The sequence below is a fragment of the Schistocerca gregaria genome, chromosome 7 (assembly GCF_023897955.1).
Source record: "Schistocerca gregaria isolate iqSchGreg1 chromosome 7, iqSchGreg1.2, whole genome shotgun sequence".
NCBI lineage: Eukaryota > Metazoa > Arthropoda > Insecta > Orthoptera > Acrididae > Schistocerca > Schistocerca gregaria.
Genome location: NC_064926.1, coordinates 173,066,300 through 173,090,875, shown reverse-complemented (window position 1 = coordinate 173,090,875; position 24,576 = coordinate 173,066,300).

The window sequence follows — 24,576 nt, the reverse complement described above, 5'->3', positions numbered from 1 at the left end:
GTTTCCTCACAGAAGATGTTAAAACAGTCCACTGTCAATTTCAGTGCATGTTACTGCTCTTGTATACAGGTTTGTGTTGCCGATCGGAGCTGGGTTTTGCATTTCTTTAAGAGGCCACAAGCACGTAACCTACGAAAGGGAAAACCCTCTGATGTGTCCACTCTGCGCTTGTAGACGTCGCTCTTCAGGGATCGCCACAAACATTAATCCAGTGGGGTAAGATCGCGTGACCTCAGTGGCCAAGCAGTGACTTCACGGTGACCGATCCAACGACCAGATTATGTTATGTTGAGATACTGTGTCACTGGACGTACGGAATGTGTAGGAGCTCCGTCATGCTGAAAATACATACAAGATAGTGTAGCCAAAGATATATCCTGTTGTGGTTGGCAGGAGAGCCAAAACTGTGTTACTAGAGGAGGCTGAAACGCACGCGATTTAGCTCACGCAGACTGGCATGAGGTCTGGAACAGGACAAGGAAATTATAATTTAGAAACAACAGACGTACCTGGTGGAATACTTAACTATAATCCATTAATGACGAACGTCGCTCTTGACGGTACATCATTCAATATCAATAATAACTGTCAATGGCGCCTTGCTAGGTCGTAGCAAATAACGTAGCTGAAGGCTATGCTAACTATCGTCTCGGCAAATGAGAGCATAGAAGTTAGTGAACCATCGCTAGCAAAGTCGGCTGTACAACTGGGCGAGTGCTAGGAAGTGTCTCTAGACCTGCCGTGTGGCGGCGCTCGGTCAGCAATCACTGATAGTGGCGACACGCGGGTCCGACGTATACTAACGGACTGCGGCCGATTTAAAGGCTACCACCTAGCAAGTTTGGTGTCTGGCGGTGACACCACATACCTCCCCCGCAAATCGGCGTACGGTTGTGGCACAAGGCTTCCGCCCGCCGTGGGGAGGACCCCATGTTGACGTATGCGACGAGGTGCGAAGCCTAACAACAGGCGAGGCTGTGCTACCCGCACCCTGCCATTCGGACCGCGGAGAACGAGGAAACGTCTGAAAACCTGCTCCAGGGTGCACGCCAACATGCGGTGTATGCACCCGTAGAGAGACAGGAGCGGCAGAAGGGTCGACCTCCATCGGGGCGGGGCACCCGACGGGCGAAGACGACATACGGTCCGGAGCGGGCAAGAGTTCCATGTCGGAGGACAACTGGTCACTGGAAGCGATCGCCGGTGCGTGACCCAGGGAGGCGCCCGGCTGCTGCAGCGACGCGTCCACTGCGGGCGTCGCCGGCGGAGGAACAGGCGGCGGCGTCGTCGGTGGCGGCGGCGCGTCGCCATGGGGCAAAATGGAAGGCAGGGTCGGTAGCACCTGGGGCTGAGGCGAACCAGTAGATGGGTCCCCGGGGCGCTGACAGGACGGCACCATCGCTGAAAGCAGACGGAGAGCGGCAGATCCCGTGCGAAAGCAGAGGCGCAGCTGGTTGAGATGCCGGCGCACCTCACCAGAGGCCCCCAAAACGAGACACATAGCGCGTCTAAGGCAGCGAAGAATGCGCCCTTCGAGGTAACGCCGTGAACCTCGGTACTGGCGATAGTAGACAACGTTGCCTGGAGCAAAAACAGGTGTCTGCCGCTGCACAGGAACCTGATGCGGCGGATTTAGCAAGGACATCAAGGTTCGATGATGACGACCGTGGAGCAACTCAGCTGGCGAGCGACCATCTCGGGGCTGAGAGCGATACGAGAACAAAAAGAGCAATAAAGCGTCCTCCCGAGAAGCGACTCTTTCTCCTTCAACATCTGTGACTTGAAAGTCCTCAACAATCGTTCAGTGGCACCGTTTGACTGTGGCGAAAACGGCGCGGACGTCAGGTGTTGAATAACATTGGCCTTGCAGAATCACTGAAATTCTGCGCACATGAATTGTGGGCCATTGTCCGAAACAATAGTCTGTGGAAGACCTACAATGCAAAAGATAGCGGATAATGCTTGGATGGTGGCAGATGACGTCGTGGAAGACATCCGGACAACAAAAGGAAAATTACTGAATGAATCTACCACAACTAAACATCGAGCATTCCAGAATGGACCAGCAAAATGGATGTGTAGGCGTTGCCAAGGGGAAGTGGCTTTTGGCCATGCAAAGAATTTCCGCGGTGGTGCTGTTGTTCGGCACACACCATGATAGAAGAGCACATATTCGTAATCGCGGCATCGATTCCGAACCAAGTACAGTGCTGACGAGCATGTTGTTTCGTTCTCACTACACCCCAATGTCCCTGGTGGAGAAGCTGTAAGACAGAGGACTGTAACGAACGTGGTACCACGACCCTGGACTAATCATTATCAGAACGCAACAACAAAACACCACGTCGTACAAAATGTCTCTCCTTGTGAGCAAAAAATCGGCGAACCAACGGGTCCCCGATCCATGACTTTGACAAGGGCCATTGCGTAGCAACAAATCACAGGACGGGAGCAAGGACAGGGTCGGCAGCTGTGGCTCTAGCTACAAAACGAAAATCAATCGGAAACGATTCGACCACGTCATCAGTTTACGCATCAATGAACGTGGAAGCAAGTTCGGACGAATCGAATGCCCTATCCTCAGCAACAGGCAAGCGGGACAACGCATCGGCGTTTCCGTGCTTAGCAGTGAACTGATACAAGATATCATAGCGGTACTGCGAGAGGAAAATAGACCAGCGAATGAATTTCTGCGCTGTACGTGGAGGTACAGGCTTGGTCGGATGAAAAAGCGATGTCAAAGATTTGTCCGTCATTATGGTAAAGTGACGACCATACAAGAAATCATGAAACTTTGTAACACCAAATACGAGAGACAATGCTTCTTTCTCGATCTGTGAATAATTTCTTTGAGCAGACGAGAGATTTTTGGACGCAAATGCAATAGGGCGATGGTGCGTTCGATCTTTGTGCGCAAGCACAGCACCGATCCCGAAATCCGAAGCATCCACCATCAACAAGAGGGGCTTCTGGGGATCGAATGGCGTAAGGCAAGTATGGGAGAGCAACGCCGATTTCAACTGGCGAAAGGCGCGTTCGCATTCCGTAGTCCAGACGAACGGAACACCTTTACAGCGTAAGCGATGAAGTGGAGCTGAAATGGAAGAGGCATGCGGAACATAGCGGTTATAATAATTTTTCCTAGCTCACCCTGTAACTGCTTCTAATTCTGCGGCGACGGCAAGTCTTGTATGGCACGGAGGTGCGTTGGACTGGGATGTATGCCTTGGGCATTGAGTACATATCCCAAGTATGGTAAGTCCCGAGCAAAAAACACACATTTGTCCTTCCGCAAGCGAAGACCATTTTGTCTCAAGACCTGAAATAACGTTCTGAGATTGGCCAAATGTTCTTCTTCCGTCTCTCCAGAGATCACAATATCGTCCAAATAATTTGCTGCAGTAGAGACCGACGCACAAACAGTTAGTAGATATTTGCTGAAACAATGCACGGGTGGATGCACACCCGAATGGCAGTCGTTTGAATCGATACAAACCAAGATGCATGTTAACCACCAAAACGTTCTGGGATTCTTCGTCCACCGGTATTTGCAAGTACGCATCTGCGAGGAGCAACTTCGAAAAATATTTAACCGGGCACAGTTTGTCAAAAAGATCTTTCGGTCGGGGTAAAGTAAAAGTTGCAATCACTTGTTGTGGATTCACTGTTGCCTTCAAGTCCACACAAAGTCTCAATTTTCCGGAAGGTTTTGGCAAAATTACAAAGGGTGATGCCCAGAGAGAAGCCTGCACACGGTCTATTACGCCTTGTGATTCCAAATCGTGTAATGTATTTTGCGACCTCATCACGCAATGCGTGGGGAACATTGCGCACTCTGAAAAATTTCGCCTGCGCGTTTACGTTCAGTTCCAAATGTGCTTAATAGTTCTTAGCGCAACCGAGACCCGGTGCAAAAATGTCTGCAAATTCTTCACATAGATGAGAAACTCTGTCTGCAGGCACAGTCTGGTTCACTGATAGGACCTGATTTACTATAGACAAGTTAAACAACTGAAATAAATCGAAACCAAACAAGTTCACTGCAGAAGAAGAACGAAGGACGTAAAATGACAGAAGTTTTGTTTGTCCTTTGTAAGTTGCAAGAAGGCTGCACTGTCCCAACACAGGGATATCTTGACCGGAATAGCTAGTTAACTTCACATTTGCGGCACGCAACGGAGGTGTGCCCAGCAGTTTGTAATTGTCTTGATTGATCAGTGAAACTGCAACTCCGGTATCGAGCTTTAATGGTATCACTTTGCCGTTAATGTCCAAGTCTACAAAAAGTTTATTGTCCTGCTGATGACAAGAGCGACTGCCTCGTGCAACGTGAACTGAGACTGGTACATAATCATTTGTGACTCGACGGGAGTTGCGGCGATGTTGACGCACACTATTTTTGGGATGAACACAGTCACTGTTAGAGAGAGTGGCATTGGGCGGAGTGGAATGAACTACATAATGTCGATGGGCGAAGTTTCGCGAGCCTGAGTATCGTTGGTTCGATTACGATTCCGGCGCGAAGCAAGGGGCCTGGAACTGTTTTGAGGTTCCGATCTGATCTTTTTTGGAAAACACTCTGAACATGTCTTTTTATATTACAATAAAAGCAAACAGCATGGCGTGACGAGCAATTCTCACGCGAATGTTTAGTAGCACACCGCGGGCATCATTTTATCAATGCATTTGCTTCCCGGCGCGGCACACGTGGCTGAAAGCCTGGCGGCAGCGGCGCGGCCGGGCGCGAGGGCTGTTTATTGCTCCGTGCAGCTCGCCCGGCGGGCCGGTTAACCTAACACGCTGCTGGCGAAGTTTCAAATGATTCCTGGGCAAAGTGAAATGTGTCTTGCCGTTCCAATATGTCCATCACTTGTTGAAGGGAGGGACAGACAAGTTTCAAAATCTGTTCCCTTAAACGAACATCGAAAGCGTTCTTTGCAATTGCATCACATACCATACTATCTGAATAAGGGAGTCTACATTGACACTCAAAAGCACAATCCCTAGTAAGGCCTTGCAAGGTTGCAACCCACTCCCGATTAGTCTGACCTGCCATACGTTTTGTACGAAAGAAGGTATACCTTTTCGCAACTACATTGACTGATACTTTGAAATATGCATCTAAGGCAGACAAAATTTCTTCGTAGGACAGAGTTGCTACGTCTCGTCGGGGAAATAATTTGACTGTCACACGGTACGTATTCACACCGACCGAAGACAACAAAAAAGGCTGCCGCTCGTTACCTTGAATTCTGTAGGCGGCGAGATGGAATCCAAATTGGCGTGACCACTCCGTCCAGCTTTTCAGTGCGGCATCAAAAGGTCGAAAAGTGGGTGCAAAAGCGTGTTGTGGCTGCGTTAGCGGTGGAGCGGCGGCTGCCGCATCGTGTTGCATCGCACGTTGACCCTGGACGAGCTGTCCAAGGAGCATCCAGTAAGGCCTGCGTCTGCTGATTCTGTAAGCGATAAAATTCGGACAGTACATCTGGAGATTGTGGCGAAGCCATTACACAAGTAAATCAGGGCAATGTCGATAAGAACGCGGTTGTGCCTCGTTGTGGTTGGCAGGAGAGCCAACACCGTGTTACTAGAGGAGGCCGAAAGGCACGCGATTTAGCTCACGCAGACTGCCGTGAGGTCTGGAAAAGGACAAGGAAATTATAATTTAGAAACAACAGACGTAGCTGGTGGAATACTTAACTTTAATCCATTAATGACGAACGTCGCTCTTGACGGTACATCATTCAATATCAATAATAACTGATAATGGCGCCTTGCTAGGTCGTAGCAAATAACGTAGCTGAAGGCTACGCTAACTATCGTCTCGGCAAATGAGAGCGTAGGAGTCAGTGAACCATCGCTAGCAAAGTCGGCTGTACAACTGGGCGAGTGCTAGGAAGTCTCTCTAGACCTGCCGTGTGGCAGCTCTCGGTCTGCAATTACTGATAGTGGCGACACGCGGGTCCGACGTATACTAACGGACTGCGGCCGATTTAAAGGCTACCACCTAGCAAGTATGGTGTCTGGCGGTCACACCACATATCCTCCACGTATTCTAGTAGCATATTTTGAAGAAACTCAAGATACCGTGTCCTAGAACGTCAGTTATCTAAAACAACCGGACAGTTGAGTTGAAAGAAATTGGAAATTTGTGGGAAGGCCTTATGGGACCAAACCTCTGAGGTCATCGGTAACTAAGTTTACGCACAACTTAATCTAACTTAAACTAAGGGCAACACACACACCCATGACCGAGGGACGACTCGAACGCCCGACGGAGGGAACCGTGCGAACCGTGACAAGACGACTCAGACCAATGACTTGGTCATCAATAATACCGCACCACACGTTGACTGAGAGACATCGTTGAAAATTCGTTTCCACAGTAGCGACACATTTTCATTTGCCCACACGTGAGAGTTGTGCGTGTTGTTGATTCCGTTTCGGGTAAATGTTGACTCATCATTGAATAGAATACGTGGAATTAATATATCATTTGCAATGATTTCTTGACAGAATTGTTGTCGAAAGGCAGTAACTCCTTCATGCAGGTGTTGTAAACCCTGCCGATGAAAGGTATACAGGTCGTGCCCGTGTACTGTGCGTATCACTCGTGGTTGTGGAATACGAAGTTGGATAGAAATTCTTCTGCAGCTAACAGTATTGTAGCGATCCACTATTTGAAGAATGTTCCCAACTTCATTAACTCTCTGTAGTTTGGGACGTTCAGAGACAATATTTGCGGTGGGAGGCGTAGTACGCTAACCCAATCCATGAAACATCCTGCTACCTGGCACTCTGTGATTCGGAAGTCGTTGTTGGTGTTCTCGCACAGCAGCTCTGGAATTCCCATCGGACAAACCGTAGACAAACACCATGTCAGCATACTCTGCATGTGTGAAGATTCGTGGCATATTCACTAAACATAACTGTATCCGTTGTTCACGTAACAACTATGTAGTACCGTACACTACGACAAGCACTGTCGGACTGAGACTTGAGGTAAACAGCTGCGACACGGTTACTAAGGACGACGCTACATGTTTCCCCTTCCTAGCTGTTTTATTGGTTTACCAGGAAACGGTTAAGAACAGGGCATATGTTTATTAGGAGTTTTTTGTTCAGAATCCCCACTGGTATCACCCCTCAAAGCATGTACCTTTCCTTCTGTCTCAACCCGAATTTGAGTGTATTTAAACTGCGTTTTCCTTTCCATTGCAAATTGTTCAGCCCTTCTATGACCTCAGTCATTATTGCTTGGATGTAAAATTAATTTCTTCTAATATGTTCTAGGGCATCACATGTGTTAGTGACCACAGTGGTCGTATATCAAGCCTGACCCTTAATGTGGCACGTTCTCGCTTGCTCGACTTACGAATGAATTGTGGCATCGGGGATGGTCGTGGTAAGCAAACGCCAATAATCCGGTGATGTAGCTCGTTTTTTGTACTCATGTTGGAAGGTCTTGGCTAGATCCGGCACTCCTGTTAAAAGAAGGAATTCATTGTTTACTGTTATATAATTTATTACTACTGTGATCTCGTTCTTAGGTATCAGCTCTCAATCATTTCTTGCTACTTATTAAGTTTCTTATGTAATTATTTTTTTTCTGTGGGGGTCCTCTTAACGGCTGCATAATGAAATTAATTGTTATTCTTGATCGTTAGTGTTAAAAAATTCACCGTTGGTCACCTTTAATTATGCAGTCATTGTTACACATAGATTTTAGTCGGGGTCTCGGGCGGGGTTTGCATTTGGTATTCTTGTATCGTTTCGCCAGAATTTACTTGTTTTTGATGCTAAGTCTTGAATGAAATATATGCCTGTTTGTTTGCCCTCGGCTTCCCGAGTTGTTCGCACTGTTGGAGGCCTCGGTCCCGACGTGTTATCCACTACTGGCCTATTCATCGAGCGTGACTAGTCCACGTCGGCTATGTGCGTGTGTGCGACATGGTGTCCCGCCTCGTGTCTTGCGGTAGCCACTGAGGAGGCGCGGCCTCCTCGCTGGCTACGGCATCTCTCTGTATTTTAATTTCTTAATCTTTGTGGCATTCGGATTTAAGTTTAATTAAAGTGTCCGCTACCGTAAGCCATCCTAGCCAAGTCTTGCCTCCTCCAGCCTGGCCTCGTCATGTTATTACTACCTTAACATTTGCTTCGATTTGAAGACCTTTCAGTCCTTTAATTGTGGATTACTGAACCTGTAAATTTTAAAATCATTGTTACGTCTCCGTTCCAGAGTTGGTAGTGCCAAAACGCCGCCCCAAATATTTTTATCGTTATCTTGAACCTGTACATTTTAAAATATTGTTGTCTTTCCTCTTTGAGAAACTGCTTATAGGAAACAGACTATCCAGATTGGAGAAATACCAAGCATTTATATTTTAAAAATATTGCTATAGTTCCGGTTCGAGAAAGCGCTAAAGCCTAAGGGGACCTAAGATTGTCAAATGCTTAACTTGTAAAATTTTGAATATTGTTACCTTTTGTTTGAAAAGTTTTCTTAATGTCGAAGGGTTCCTCCAGTTTTGTAAAATGCTGAACGTATATCTTTTTTTTAAAAAAAAGGATTATTCTTCTGTTTCCTAATTGCTAGCCCGAAAAGCGAACTCAATTAATTTTTAATCTTAATCTTGAACTTGTGATTATTTTTTTTAAAATAATGGCCAACTTCGTTCTTTGATATTTACTGTCTAACGAGTGGTCCTCAAATTGTTATGGTAATGCTCTTTCTGTAATTGTAGTGAAGTCATATGTGCCTGCCTAAAGGGCTTTCCAGTTGTATTTTTACGAATGTTGAAACTTTTATTTTAAAGAGCCATTACCTGTCCGGCCAATAAAAATTGCGACTGCTGAAAGGGGTATTTAACCCGCTTTCCGTAACTTGTGTTAACTTACCTTAAACATCCTGATCTCTCAGGGCTGTTTTACTGTAAGTTTCATATTTCTGATTTCTCATCCTGAAATCAAAACTAAGACAGTTGCTATCGACTTGTAAGTTATTGATTTTAAAATATATGCTTTTATTAAAGCATTACCAACTGTCATGAATCAACAAAGAGGGCTTTCCGTAAACTCAGCCAGCACCCTCCTCCTCCCGTTAAGTTGTTGTCCTGGTGAGTCCACTGAAGTCACAGTGGGTCCAGCAGCAGGTCGAAAGCGATGTTCTTCGTCCGTACACATTATACCTTTTTGTCGCTGATATGTGAAGGTTGTGTCGTACGTTTATCTGTAAAGTGTAGGTCATTGTAGTGGATGCATGTATAGATTAGTGTTATGTTTTGTGTTACATGGAGATAAAAGAGACAGAAAAGGTGAAATCCGTTGACGGGACAGAATCTACTCCGGTCGAAAAGCACCGATGGTGCCCCCGAGCTTAACGACCCCATACGATGGAGTAACAATCAACAGTGTCGCATACCCTCAGTAATGAGGAACTGAGGAGAGGTTTGGAATTTGATCCAGGACGTTAACGCAAATAATAGTTGTCAGGAACTCTACGCCATAGCCTCTTCCTTGTTGGCCATCTACTGTAAGTGGAAACTTTAACTCCCAACCAGGATCGAGTCGGCTTATCTCTGAGTCAAGCGCCACCTGACCGGCGTTTGTTAACGACCTCGGTTTCTGAGGTGGGTATTGATAGCACTGAACACGTGGAAAATTCTGTAGTCTCCCATATCTCGATAAAAGGATTTTATATGAAGTAGGAAAGTCGTAAAATGGTAATAATAAATATATTTTTTCAATTTACGAACACCACATAAGAAATCAAAAATACATACGTGACAAAAGTTAAAGCAAGGAAACGCTATTTCCCCGTCCAGTGTCTACATCATGGTATAATCGTAGAAACTGTTAGGAGATGTTGGTACGATCACGTTCTGCACGGAAGACGGCACTAGTTGACGGATAACCAAGCCAACGACGAAGTAAGGGTGCCTATCAAACGGGCTAGTGTATGCCGGGTAGTCTCACGTCGGCAGTCGCTGTGTATACCGTCACAGACGATGTAGTATGACATAGAGAAGACACCTACCATACTCTTTGCAGTGCAGGGCTATAGGAAGAATGGAAGCAGGACAGTCTCAAAGTGATGTAGCCAGATGGCTTAATGTGATTAGTTCTGCTGTTTCTGGGATGTGGCGGCAGTTTATACAGACTGAAAATGTATCCTGAAGACCAGCACAGAGCCGACCACGCGTGACATCAGATAGGACTGTTATATGGTAGTAAGGGCACGTCAACCACCGTCTTAGTACGGCACGGCAACTGGCATCTGACCTCGCAGTATTCACAGGACAGGTTGTACCGCGGCAAATGGTGAACATGTGCAGAAGAATTCGGCTGAGAGGCCTTTAGTGTCAGGCACCAGCAGTATGTGTAACTGTGTCGCGTCTTCACAGAAGATAACTTCTGGAGTGGGGTCGTCAACAGGAGGTGCCGGCAGAGTGGCCTTTACTGTTGGACACCTGCTGTGTGCTTACCTCTAAAGAATCTTCAGAGAAGGGAACGTCTAAATTGAGGTCGTCAACATGCCACGTGGATGATCGAACGGTTGGAATTAGTTTTTTTTTTTTTTTTTTTTTCAAGATGATCTCCGGTATGGTCTGAATGAATTGACATCTGGAGGGAACGTGGGAACGGGGAACACGATTCTGGGACCCAAACATTGTGGAAAGAGACCTATACTGAGAAGGATCCCGAATGTTGAGGACAGGGACTATGTTGACCGACCAAACACCACTTTTTGATATTGTACAGGTGAATCGACAAGGTATAAGTGCTGTCAGGTATTGTGACAAGATCTTGGGACCTAATGTGCGGTTGTTACGAAGTTCTCTGGGTCCAGTCATCATATCGATGGACTATAATGCACGACCTCATTGACCACAGGCGGTTGATGTTTTCTTGGAAAGAGGAGGTGTTGCACGCATGGCATGGCCTGATGGCTCTCCCAATATGACTCCAATCCAGAATGTCTGGGATGGACCAGTGAGACTATTTACATCTCCCTAGTGCATTTCAGACATGCTCTATTGAATTCATATCGGGAGAGCGATTAGGCCCTGCCCTCCGCAAACCACTCTCCACAACTTGCTAGCAGATTTTCAGGAAGAATGGGTGTTATTTCCTCAACATGAGATTGATGACATCATTCACAGCATTTCTCATCGTTGTCAGGCCTGTACTGCTGCCAGATGTGGTAACACCCAATACCGATCACAGCAACCAGTTGCCGGAATGTGTGCAAATCCGTTAAGTGGGAAGAAACGAAGAACATTTTTGCTACCGTTATGAGCCTTGCACTTGTTTACGTCCTGTGATCATTACATGGTTTCTTCTTCACTGTTACCTGTTTGTTTTGTCTTGTGGCAAAATAAACGCAACCCTGCCACATTTACGTCTGTTGCTTTACTTTTGGAAACTAGCGTAGTTACTTTGATCTTCCGTCACTGTTCGGTAGTTAGCTCTGTGAAAATAGATTCCTAAGGGATTAGTGGTTATTGTTAAATTATGAACGATACGATTACGTACGTTGTTTTTTAATTAGTTTTGAGCGCTGCGTGTACTAACTTCCAACAAGAGTTGACTATATTCTAAAGTGATTGTGGCTAATATTTCACATGTTGCAGTAATATTTCATAAAATGGCAGCTAAATGCATAAATCGGGGCTTTCTGAAAAAACTCCCAGCTTATTTGACTAATGTAAATGCTAATGAACTTTATATTTGCTGGGTCCCTGCAGAGAGAAAGACAATTCAAAATTCAGAGAGGAAAATGCATATGACCGCCTTGATCTAAAATTGTAGAGGACAATGCACCAAAAATATGTATCGTAAAGGAAAAATTTTCTTTCTAAGCTGGACGTAGGACGAGATAGTACTAATAGTATCTTTCTGCTACTTTCAAATAAATGGTTCCAGAAGGATAACATTATTCATATTGCTTTAGAGACAGGGCGCGGTGCTAAGCTGAAGCATTGACGTGTGATTTTATACACAGGTTGCACTGAGCAACGGAAAATATGAACTTTTTTTAGTCTTCTGACTGGCCTGATGCGGCCAGCCTCGAATTTCTCTCCTGTCCAAACTTTTCATCTCTGAGTGGCAGTTGCAACTTAAGTCCTTAATTATTTTCTAAATGCATTCCAATCTCTGACATCCTCTACAATTTTTACCATCTAAAGCTCCTTCTAGTACTAAAGAAGTTATTCCCTGGTGTCTTAACGGATGTTCTCTTCTTGTCTGTTCTTCTTGCCAGTGTTCACCATAGAATCCTTTCCTCGCATATTCTGTGTAGAACCTCCTCATTCCTTACTTTACCACTCTACCTACTTTTCAAAATTCGTCTGTTTCTTTTCTTTTTTTAGCGTATTGCAAGTACAAATCACGTTTATAGAGAAATAAGCTGCTACAATAACTTTATAACGTTGGCACTAAAACCAGACATAAAGAATTAAATACAGTTATGTCATGAACAACATATATATAATTACAAATTAACATTTAGGTTTTGAACATAATGAACTGCACTTTGAGTCGCATCCAGGAAGTCCGTTGTTTGACCTGAGTAGGCTCTCAGAGGGCACTCTGCAATGATGTGCCGGATCGTCTGCTTTTCAGCGCCGCAGCCGCACTTTGGGGATGGTGCTCTTCCCCATTTGTATAGAGAGTCCGCAAATCGACCGTGGCCCGTCCTGATCCTGTTGAGGATGGTCCAGGTTTTACGTGGTAACCCAAAGCCTGGAGGTCTGTTCGACAGTTTCAGTAAGGTATTCACCTGTGGTGGGGCTGATTCTTCCCATTCCACTTTCCAGCGTTCATCAAGACAGAAACCATTTTCCTCCAGATTTTTGGCCCTTATAAGAGGTGGATGTCTGGAGCGCAAACTATCTCTGTCAATGCCATTGCTCGAAGCGTGAATCGGAAGTTGCGGGTAGTCTTGTATTTTTTTAAATTCTCTGAGAAGCGCATGTTCTCTTCGTAAGTGAGGTGGTTGTATGTGGCTCAGTACAGGTAGCCAGTGAATGGGGGTTGATTTTATTGTACCTGAAATAATCCTCATAGTTTGTTTCAGTACTGTGCCCACCTTCTTGGTGTGAGAGCTCTTTAGTCAAACAGGGGAACAGTACCCTGCTCCTGTGCTCATTAGACTATACATTCGATTCAACAGCCGCTCTAATTGAACTTTCGTTTCACTGACGATAGCAATGTCACCAGCTAATCTTACCGTTGATATTCTTTCACCCTGTATTTTTGTCCCACCTTTGAACCTTTCGCTTATTTCTGTCCGTGACTGAACCGTAGGAGTGAATGACTGCATCCCTGTCGTACACAGCTTTCAATCCGAGTCCTTCATCCTTCGTCATCCAGTCTTACTGTTCCCGCTTGGTTCTGGTACACATTGCATTATAGCCGTACTTTCAAATAGCTTAACGTTTTTCATCTCAAAATTTCTGACATTAACAACATTTATGATTTTTCTTTAGTCTTACTTCCATTATCAACCCCCAACGTTAGAACTGCGTGTCGGGTTCCTCTGCCTTTCCTAAAGTGATACCGATCATCATCTAACAGACTTCCAATATTATTTCATATCCTTGTGTATATCATTCTTTTCAGCAGATTGTAAGCATGAACTTTTAAGCTGACTTTACGATAATCCTGGCAATTATCAGCTGTCACTATCTACGGAATTATTTGGATGGTGTTTTCCCGAAAATTTGCTGCTATATCGCCAGTCTCACACATTCTGCAAACCAACGTGAATACTCATTTTAGGAATTACGATGGAATTTTACCTGTTCCTTCTGCCTTATTTGATCTTAAGTCGTCGAAAGCTCATTCAAAATCTGATTCCAATTCTAGATCCCATATCTCTCTCCTCCTGAGTCCTGTTCCTTCTTCTATCACATCTACAGACAAGTCATCTCCCGTCAGAGAGGCCTTCAGTGTACTCTTTCCAAATATCCTCTGTATAACAATTTGAGAATGGAATTCCCATTGCACTCTTAATGTAACAGCCCTTGCTTTCATTTAACAGATAGTTTTTATGACTTTCTGTTTAGTCAGTCCTTTCCACATTCATTTCTTCTTTCTCTTCACATTAACCATTGAGCTATTTTTCCTTAGTTTGCTTGAATTTCCTATTTATTTCGTTCCTAAGTGACTTGATTTTCTGTATTCCTGAATTTCCCTACACATTTCTGTGATTCCTTCTTTCGTCGATCTTCTGAATTATATCTTCAGTTACCCACGAATTCTTCGTAATTACCTTCCTTATACCAAAGTTTTTCTTTACAACTATTGTGATTGAAATTTTTACAGATATCCACTCTTCTTAAACTGAAATGGGTCCCGAGCTGTTCATTACCACTGTATTTATAGCCTCAGAGATCTTCAAGCGTAGCTCTTTATTATGTACAGGATGGCGCGTTTGAGCAGGCGGTGGGCATTGTGGAATAATAGTGTAATTTTTAGAGAAAGTCCATTTATTGGCGAAAGCATGATGAAAGGGGCTACATAGGCCTAGGGAGGTGAGGGTGAGCCAGAGCTTATAATTTGGCACACATTGTTCGCGGAGCTACCCAAAGTTGTTTTCTGCCAAAACTAAGTCCACAGTGCCGCAGCACCGGGAGAAGCGGGAGATGATCAATGCTACAGGGCGCGCCTCCGACTAGCGGGTGAGCAAGAATACAAGAGAGCGAGCCCGGTGACGTGCGGCCGGGTATGTTCGACGCCCCACGCGGCTTCCTCCGCCCTGATTGGTCAGGACTGAGCAAACCATGCGGGCAGCATGGAACTTTCCAGAGCGTTGTCTGCTAAGCGATGCCTGGGGCGGCGTTACCTCGTAAGCACATGAGAGAGGCGCGTGATCAAGGCACCCGTCCTCGGTGCTGACTTCCTGTTACTAGACCGTGGGATGATAGAATTTACAGGCAGCTAACACTGCCGGACGTGGCTTGGCCACAATAGGTTACCGTTTTGGTGCTAATATAATAAAGTAAATCACCTAGTGTCTCGCTCATCCTCATTAGTGAGTACTTCCGCTTCCATCTTCTTTGCGTATTGATTATTGCTGACTAGTCTCTTAAACTACAACCTACTTCTCATCATTAATAAATTATGATTTGAGTCTACTCCTGGATACGCATTACAATCCACTATCTTGTTTGGAAGTCTCAACCTGGCAGTGATATAATCTGATAGGTCCCGTATTTCCACTCCTCTTGTGATTCTTGAACAAATTAAGGGAACGGTGAGTATTGTCGGCCATTTAAGGAAAAATGTAAATTACAGATTATCTTTGTAGTTTAACGCCGTTATGAGCTAAAAATCATATTTTCAACTTCTTCCATCAAAGTAACAAAAATATATTTGGCAATATATGAAGGGAAAATGACACAAAATGAAATAAGAATTATCCTTGCATTTTGAGCAACTTAAAAATTGGCAGGTAGTGTATGGTACTGTTTACAAATTAAACAATAGAATACAAGTTTTATTGTTCAACACTGTACACAATGTATAACATATTATAGCTTATTTACTCTATGATTTAATTAGCTTACAAAGATCACAAAAGTAAAAAAAGTAAGTCGTCAATGTCCACACAGAGCTCCTATGGCCAGCTTTCTTTTTTGTTGCACTGAATCCAGTTTTCTTCACAGCTTTCTCCACACAGATTACATGTTACATCTACAACGTCTTGAGAGGTACTTGGCGTACGACTGTCCCCAAGAAAATTTTTTATATTTTCATTTTTCTTCTTTTTGTTGATCATCGTTCTTTCTTGTTTTGAAAATTTCTTTTGTCTCTTTCTCCTAATTTTTTCTTTGGCTCTTCTGAATTTTTTTTGTATGTCCGCATATCTTTTATTGGAGTTAATGTCATAATTTCCCTTCTCTCTACCTATCTTTTCCGATACGTCAAGCTCTTTTCGCTGCAGGAGTGCAAAGACGACACCTCTTTAAAACACTTGCAAAATCAGAAAGTTCACCTGAGTTTATTGCATTGAAAGAAGTGGTGGTCTCTCCAGGAATGATTGTACGGGGGTGAGTCAAATGAAAACCTAAATTTGTAATAACAAATCGAAATATCACTCCGTTATCCTGTAACTTGGTAAGCGTATTACAATCAGCGTGCTGAATGACCTGTACGTGGCAGCATAGAGCATATGCACAGATAGCGTCGCAGTATCAGTATAAAGATGGCCGCCCCACTTGCGACTAGCACCAGCAAAGAACAGCGTTCTGTTATTCGGTTTTTGCGTAATGAAAGTGTGGAACCAATTGAAATTCATCGACGAATGAAGCTACGGTAAGGTGATGCATGTCTGTCACAGCAGCAAGTCTACGAATGGAGTAGGAAGTTCGCAAACGGTGTGACTTCAGGGGAAGATCCTCCTCGCCCGGGTCGGGCACAACGAGGAGTGTTTCCACAGAACATTGCAGCAGTTGGAGCCATAGTGAAGGAAAACGGCCGAGTGCCACTGAATGACATTAAAGCATGTTTACAGATTATTCAAGCGTAAGCACACCACATTGTGCATGATGTGATCCAGTTTCACAAAGTGTCTGCAAGATGTGGGCCATGGCAGCTGACTCCTGACATGAGAGAACGACGTGTTGATGCATGTGATGAACTTCTTCGGCACTTTGACGAGAAGGCGATGGCTTCCTTGCAAGAATCGTTACTGGGGACGAAACCTCAGTTGACTTCCACCAACCGGAAACGAGGAGAATGAGCAAGGAATGGTGCCATTCCTCATCACCAAAGAAGTTTCGAACACAACCACCAGCAGGGCAGGTTATGCTGACTCTCTTTTGGGACGAAAAAGGTGTAATTTTGGAGCATTACATACCTAGAGGGACCACTGTCACCAGTGCATCATACACAGATCTCTTGAAAAATTATCTGCGGCCTGCAATCAAATCAAACCGACGTGGATTTCTGTCAGTAGGTGTCCTTTTGCAACCTGACAGTTCAAGGCCCCACACTGCCCGTACAACTGTTGCAACAATCACAGACCTGCATTTCGAGTATTTTCCTCATCCACCATACTCACCAGACCTTGCTCCAAGTGATTTCCATAAGTTTGGACCACTCAAAGACGCAATGAGGGGAAAGAAGTTCCGTTCTGATGACGAGGTACGCCACACGGTGCACGAGTGGTTGTGCAGACTACCAAAAGAATATTTTTCTAGATGAATTTATGCACTCTGTAAACGCTGGAGGACTTGCACTGAGCGTGGGAGGGATTATGTTGAAATGCTATACAACTTTGTACCACTTCTTCACAGTAAATAATATTTAAAAAAATATTTAAGGTTTTCATGTGACTCAACCTTGTAGATTCTGCCAGGGAAGCAAGGAAAGGGGGGAGGGTCTATCAGAACTGCTGGTGAGATTGACGTGTGTGCCCCAGAAATAGCAACAACATCCCCATCAGACGTCAGCTCGGGAGAAAGGTGCCTATACAATGTTGGTAACATCATAGTCCATAAAGTCCAAATGAATGACTTGGTTTGTCGGGTAAATTCCAGTGCACCTACATCCATTTTCAGCAATATCTAGTTCGTGCACTTTCTTGTAGGCATCAGCTTCCAATTTTGCAACATGAAAGTCATTAATTCTTGACACTGGGTTAGCTCTCATCCACAGTGTGGTAGCAGTTTTTGAAAGGTTCCATGAACGTCCTATACAGAGGTGCTACTTATTAGAAGTGTGTGGGGGAAAACGTAACATATGGACATGGTTTTCCGAGCAGACATAATATCTAAGTCCTTGTGACTGGAATGCCCATCCACAATCAGCAAGACACTATCCCCTGCTGAGGGCCTTGTAAAGGAAACTACGTGGTGAAGCAACTTAAGAAAAGCATCAGCTATCATCAAACCGCTAGAAGTAGGAAGCTAATGCTTTAGGTTGGAGCACCAATCATGAGGCGGGAAAAATTTCCATGGGAAAATAAAAAGTGGAGGAATAAATTGGATGTTTGTATTTATGCAAAATAGAAGTGTTACATTACATCCCCTCCCTCTAGAAGTAAACTTTCCCATTTGACTTTTGCCATTCACTGTAATGACCTTCTCATTTTCATGCACAAACGATACGCCAGTCTCGTACGCATTGAAAATTAGTGATGGACGAAAGGAATGCCTTTTTAAGAGAATTTGAAACTGGCTGAAGAACCTTTCGACCTATGTCTTATTGAGCCTACAAACCACATCAGACAAGTTGAATGTGGTTTACTGTAGGTACAATTTGGGTGCTTCTTCATAAAATTGGCATAAAAATCTTTTCCCGCCATTTTTGTCCTTTTGTTGATCTGTGACTCAAATTTAATTTCTCCGCCCGGTCATAGGGCACCTCCAAAATCTATGTTTTCGGCAAGGGCTTTAGTCTCGAATATAAATCCATTAAATGAGGTACTAACAGTTTTCCACATCTTTCATCTAAAATAGCCTTAAAGGGCTCTATTTGTGGTCTCATAACAGTTCGCTCATAATTTGCTATAGCTTACAACTTTCTTTGTAGAGTGTTTGAGTGCCTCTAGGTACATGGTATCGGTCAGACGTGGCTCTTTTGGAGAGTTTATTTTCCAGTATACTTGCAACAGCATTTTTCATGTCATTCTCTAATCATTCTCCCCGACCTTCACCTCTTGGTGTTTTTCGTAAATGCTGGCATAGTACAATAAAAGTAAATGAGTTCCGTGCCCCATACGATCCGAATGTCACATGGCCCATACCACCAGACTCACATTGATATCAAAACATGGTAGTAAGCAAAACACTGTTCGAGCAAACGAAATGAAATTGTCAGCGTCTAATACTCATAGAATAAACTAGATAACAACACTAGTATCATCACTATATTCTGATCTGTAATGATTGTGGAAGATGTTAAAACGTCGTCGAGGCAACAGCTTGAAGAAGTACAAACGCACAATAATCACTCACAGACACTGGGAATGGAACAAACTCTCTGCACGTAGTGAAATGGCTCTGGCGGCAAAGATTAAACTGTGTACTGCGGTGCTACCTGTTAGTGAATAGGTGAAATACTATCAGGCCCACACTTCCCGCTGGCCCGTACTACTCGCCGTTTCCCTACAGACAGTACTAGCTGAAACTAACTGCAGATCTTAATTAGTCTTTCTCCTCTCTCCTTCCAGCAACCCTGTATTATCCCGTAACCCTTTGTTGTACACCCTCTCCTACAATGTCGGTGCAGTGCAGGGTATGTACGCAGTGAAATGTTTAGGTTCAAATGGTTCAAATGGCTCTGACCACTATGGGACTTAACATCTGTGGTCATCAGTCCCCTAGGACTTACAACTATTTAAACCTAACTAACCTAAGGAAATCACACACATCCATGCCCGAGGCAGGATTCGAACCTGCGACCGTAGTAGTCGCGCGGTTCCCGACTGCGCGCCTAAAATGTTTAGGTATGAAGCATAGAGTCATGTACACTTTACATAATTATACATTAAGAAAAATACAAGTACACATATTCATTTACCCTAGAGTATATGCTGGTTTGGAAATACGTTGGATTTAAATATTTTTCACTTTTTTCTTTGAAATTTAGCAGCGTATGCGAATCATTTACATTTCCTGACTGTATTGTGATGGGAAGTTACCTAATAAGATTATCAGTCACTGTGTCCTTATTCATAATAACTTTAAAATATTTTTATCGGTTCTCGACTATGTCAGGTAGTTGACTAATGAAATAATTTACTGTGAAGGGGCAGGATTCTCTTCGCCCCGGCATTAGCTCACTGGGTGTGGTGAAATTATCTCCAGATATCCTCGACAATATGGCTTCGTGGTATCAGCAGGGTACATAGTTGGTGGTATAGTTTTTACACCGGGCAGGCAGGACAGCTCGATAAAGTCAAAACGAACTGGTGGTTGACAGTGTCAACAGGATAGTTTGCCTGTTCTACTACATGAAGCTCATTGTCTCGCTTATGCTACAGGTAGTAGAAGGCTTTTTGTCATAAACAATCTATTGATTATAATAAGTTCTACGGGACGACTACTCACTAATGTGCGGTAATTACTTTTTAAAAAATGCAAAAAATGTGGCAATACAGTTACAGAATAGTAACTGTATGGAAACATAACCACCCTAAGATAAGCAATTTGTAGTGCTAACGTCAGTGAAGGGTGGATCCGTTAATCACCATAAACGAATCTGTAGGGCACGACTGCAATATCAATATTTTTCTGATGTTTAACTTACGCCATAAACGAAGACAGGTCAGAGTACGTCAATGTAATTTTTTGTTACACCACGGGATGTGAGTCAACAGTTCGCCTCTCGCAGTCGTACCCTCCCTAATATTTGCAGTTGGTGGATAAATGCACTGCAGACAATTCGCGGAAGCAGCCAACATACAGCACTTTCATACGCACTGATAAAGTTTAAGTATCTATACGGAAGGTGAAATCGCGTGATAGTTACATGGCAAGGGATTACATCTACATATACATCTACATCTACGTACTAATTACAATAACGGGCTTGGCAGAGGGTTCAATGAACCACCTTGATGCTATCTTTCTACCGTTCCACTCTCAAACGGCAGGCGGGAAAAACGAGCACTTAAATTTTTCGGCGCCAGCCCTGATTTCTCTTATCTTTTCGAAATGTTCATTTCTCCCTATATAGGTGGGTGCCAACGGAATATTTTCGCAATCGGAGGAGAAAACTGATGATTGAAATTTCGTGAAAAAGTCCCGTCGCAACGAAAAACGGCTTTGTTTTAATGATTTCCACTGCAATTCACGTATCATGTCTCTGACATTATCAAACCTATTTCATGATAATACAAAACGAGTAGCCCTTCTTTGTACTTTTTCGATGTCATCCGTCAGTCCCACCTGATGTGGATCCCACACCGCACAGCAGTACTCCAGAATAGGGCGGACAAGCGTAGTGTAAGGAGCCTCTTTGGTAGACCTATACCAACTTCTAAGTTTTCTGCCAATGAATCGCCGTCTTTGGTTTGCTCTACCCACAATATTATCTATGTGATCGTTTCAATGTAGGTTATTTGTAGTTGTAATCCCTAAGAACTTAGTAGAATTTACATCCCTCAGGTTTGTGTAACTTATCGCGTAATCGAAATGTAGCTCATTTCTTTTAGTACTCATGTGAATAACTTAGCACTTTTCTTTATTTAGGGTCAACTGCCACTTTTCGCACCATACGGATTCCTTATCTAAATCATTTTGCAAGTCGTTTTGACCATCTGATGACTTTACAAGACGGTAAACGGAAGCATCATCTGCAAACAATCTAAGACGGCTACTAAGATTGTCTCCTATGCCGTTAATATAGATCAGGAACAATAGAGGGCCTATAACACTTCCTTGGCGAACGCCGGATACAACTTCTGTTTTACTCGATGACTTTACGTGTATTACTACTAACTGTGTCCTTTCTGTCAGGAAATCGTGAATCCAGTCGCACAACTGAGGCGATACTCCGTAGGCGTGCAGTTTGATTAGAAGACGCTTGTGAGGAACGGTGTCGAAAGCCTTCTGGAAATCTAAAAATATGGAACCAATTTGACATCCCCTGTCGATAGCACTTATTACTTCATGAGTTTAAGCGGCTTGTTGTGTTTCACAAGAATGATATTTTCTGAATACGTGCCGACTAGATGTCAATAAATCGTTTTCTTCGAAGTACTTCATAATGTTCGAATACAGTATATGTTCTAAAACCCTACAGCAAATCGACGTTAGTGGTATAGGCCTGTAATTCAACGGATTACTTCTACTTCCTTTTTTGGATATTGGTGTGACTTGAGCAATTTTCCCGTCTTTAGGTACTTATCTTTCTGTGAGCGTGTGGTTGTATATAATTGCTAAATATGGAGCTATTTTATCAGCATACTCTGAAAGGAAACTGACTGGTATACAATCTGGACCGGAGACCTTGCCTTTATTTAGTGATTTAAGCTGCTTTGTTACACTGTGGATACGTATCTACGTCTAAGTTTTTCATCTTGGCAGTTGTTCTTGATTGAAATTGAGGAATATTTACTTCGTTTTCTTTGGTGAAGGAGTTTAGGAAAACTGTGTTCAATAACTCTGCTTTAGTGGCGCTGTCACCAGTGACTTCACCGTTGTTATCGCGCACTGATCGTATTGATTGTGTCTTGCCACTGGTGTGCTTTAAGTATGACCCGAAACTCTTTGGGTTTTCTGCAAGATTTCGAGACAGAATTTCGTTGTGGAAATTATTAAAAGCATCTCGCATTGAAGTACGAGCCATAGATCGAACTTCTGTAAGACTTTGCCAATCTTGAGGATTTTGAATTCTTTTAAATTTGGCATGCTTTTTTCGTTGCTTCTGCAGCCACGGTCTGACCCATTTTGTGTACCATGGGGGATCAGTACCATTACTTATTGATTTATGTGGTATATACCTCTCAATTGGTGTTCATACTATATCTCTGAAAACATTCGGCAACTTTTCTGTACTTACATGATGAGACAGGAAGGAGTGAAGACTGTCTCTTAAAAAGGCGTATTTTTATCAGTTTTTTTAAATAGATATACTTAGCGTTTCTTTTTGATGGTTGTAGGTGTTACGGCATTCAGCCTAGCAGCAACTGCCTTGTGGTCGCTAGTCCCTGTATTCGTCACAACACTCACTATTTGTCCAGGGTTATTTGTTGCTAAAAGGTCAAGTATGCTTTCACAACCTTTTACGCTTCGAGTGGGCCCATGAACTAATTGTTCAAAATAATTTTCTGAGAAAGATTTCAGTACAATTTCGGATGATGTTTTATGTCTGCCGCAGGCTTTAAACGTATGATTATTGCAGAATATCAAGCATAGATTGAGGTCACCAATGACTAATACTGTATGAGCGGGGCACTTATTTGAAATGAGACTCAAGTTTTCTTTCAACTGCTAAGCAACTATGTCTTCTGAGCATGGGGGATCGGTAAAACGATCCAATTAATAGTTTAGTTCGATTTTCAGGTATAGCCCCTACACATACTAATTCGCATGAAGTATCTACTTCATTTTCGCTACAAGTCAAACTACGTCTGAGAGCAATAAATACTCCACCACCAAGTGTTTTTAATCTATCCTTTATGAACACTGTTATATCCTTTGAAAAAATTTCGGCTGAACTTATTTCCGGCTTTATCCAGCTCTCTGTACTTGCAACTATTTGAGCTTCAGTGCCTTCTATTAGGGCTTGGAACTCTGGTTCTTTCGCAACACAGCTACGGCAATTTACAACTACAATACCAATCGTTTCTATAACTATCATACTTATTTTACCTGGCGACCTTCTGACGGACGCCCCTTCTGTTGTTCCCTGAAACCCTCTAACCTAAAATATCGCCCAGTCCCTTCCACACAGCCCCCGCTACCCGTGTAGCCACCTCCTGCGCGTAGTGGACTCCTGACCTATTAGGCGGAACCCGGAAACCAACCACCTGATGGCGCAAGACAAGGAATCTGCAACCTACACGGCTCTGCACCGAAGTTCCCCTGTTGGTTATATCGACGATGCAGCAGATGGTGAGCTCGGAAATAAGACTGGCAGTCTTTACCATTTCCACTAGCCGCCAGAAACCAGCCAGAATCTGCTCCAACCGAAAGCGACACACGTCACTGGTACCGACTTGAGCCACCACCTGCAGTTGACTGCACCCTGTACTCTACATGGCATCCGGAAGCACCATTTCCACATCCTGAATGACTCCCCCCGGAATGCACACAGAGAGCACACTGGCTTCCTTCCCATCCTCTGCAGTCATGTTGCTAAGGGGTCCCATTACGCGCCTAACGTTGGAGCTCCCGACTACCAGCAAACTCAATCTACGTGAATGCCCAGACCTTGCGGGCCGAGAAGCTTCCCTTGGAACGGGTTGGACGACTGCATCCGGCTCAGAGACAATGTCAGCCACAGATAACGCCCGAAACCTGTTCGTCAAACGAACAGGGGAGGCCCTACGATCGGCCCCACGGAAAGTTTTTCACTGGCTGCCTGACTTTTGAATGATCTCCCACTCGACCATGGGTTAGGGGTCAACCTCAGTGCAATCAGTACCCGGGGAGGTCACAGCAGTGGAACGATTGGAGGACACGTGGGACATATCCGACGTCCCTCGCATCCCCACGTCCGATCCCCCACAGTGATGCCCCCTGGCAGCAGCCTCAAGCTGTGTGACGGAAGCCAACGCAGCCTGAAGCTGTGAGCAAAGGGTCGGCAGCTCGGCTCTCACCTGTACACAAAATCACATTTCCTATCCATTACTGCAGTCCTACTCTTTGAAGCTCGTAACAATATGTGACAAGAGAACGGTGTCTTCGTCTTAGTAGTAGCAGGAACTAGCGGTGCTCTCTCGCTGACGGTCTGACACTGAGCTGTTGTAACCTAACAAACAAGAGCTTGCTCGATGCGAGAGTCGATATAACGGTCGATAGCAACGGTGGTACTGTACACTACACTGTTATTGAAATAAAAGTTTGTGCTTAGTATGCACTCGAACACGCTAGAAATTACAAAAATAAACTATACAGA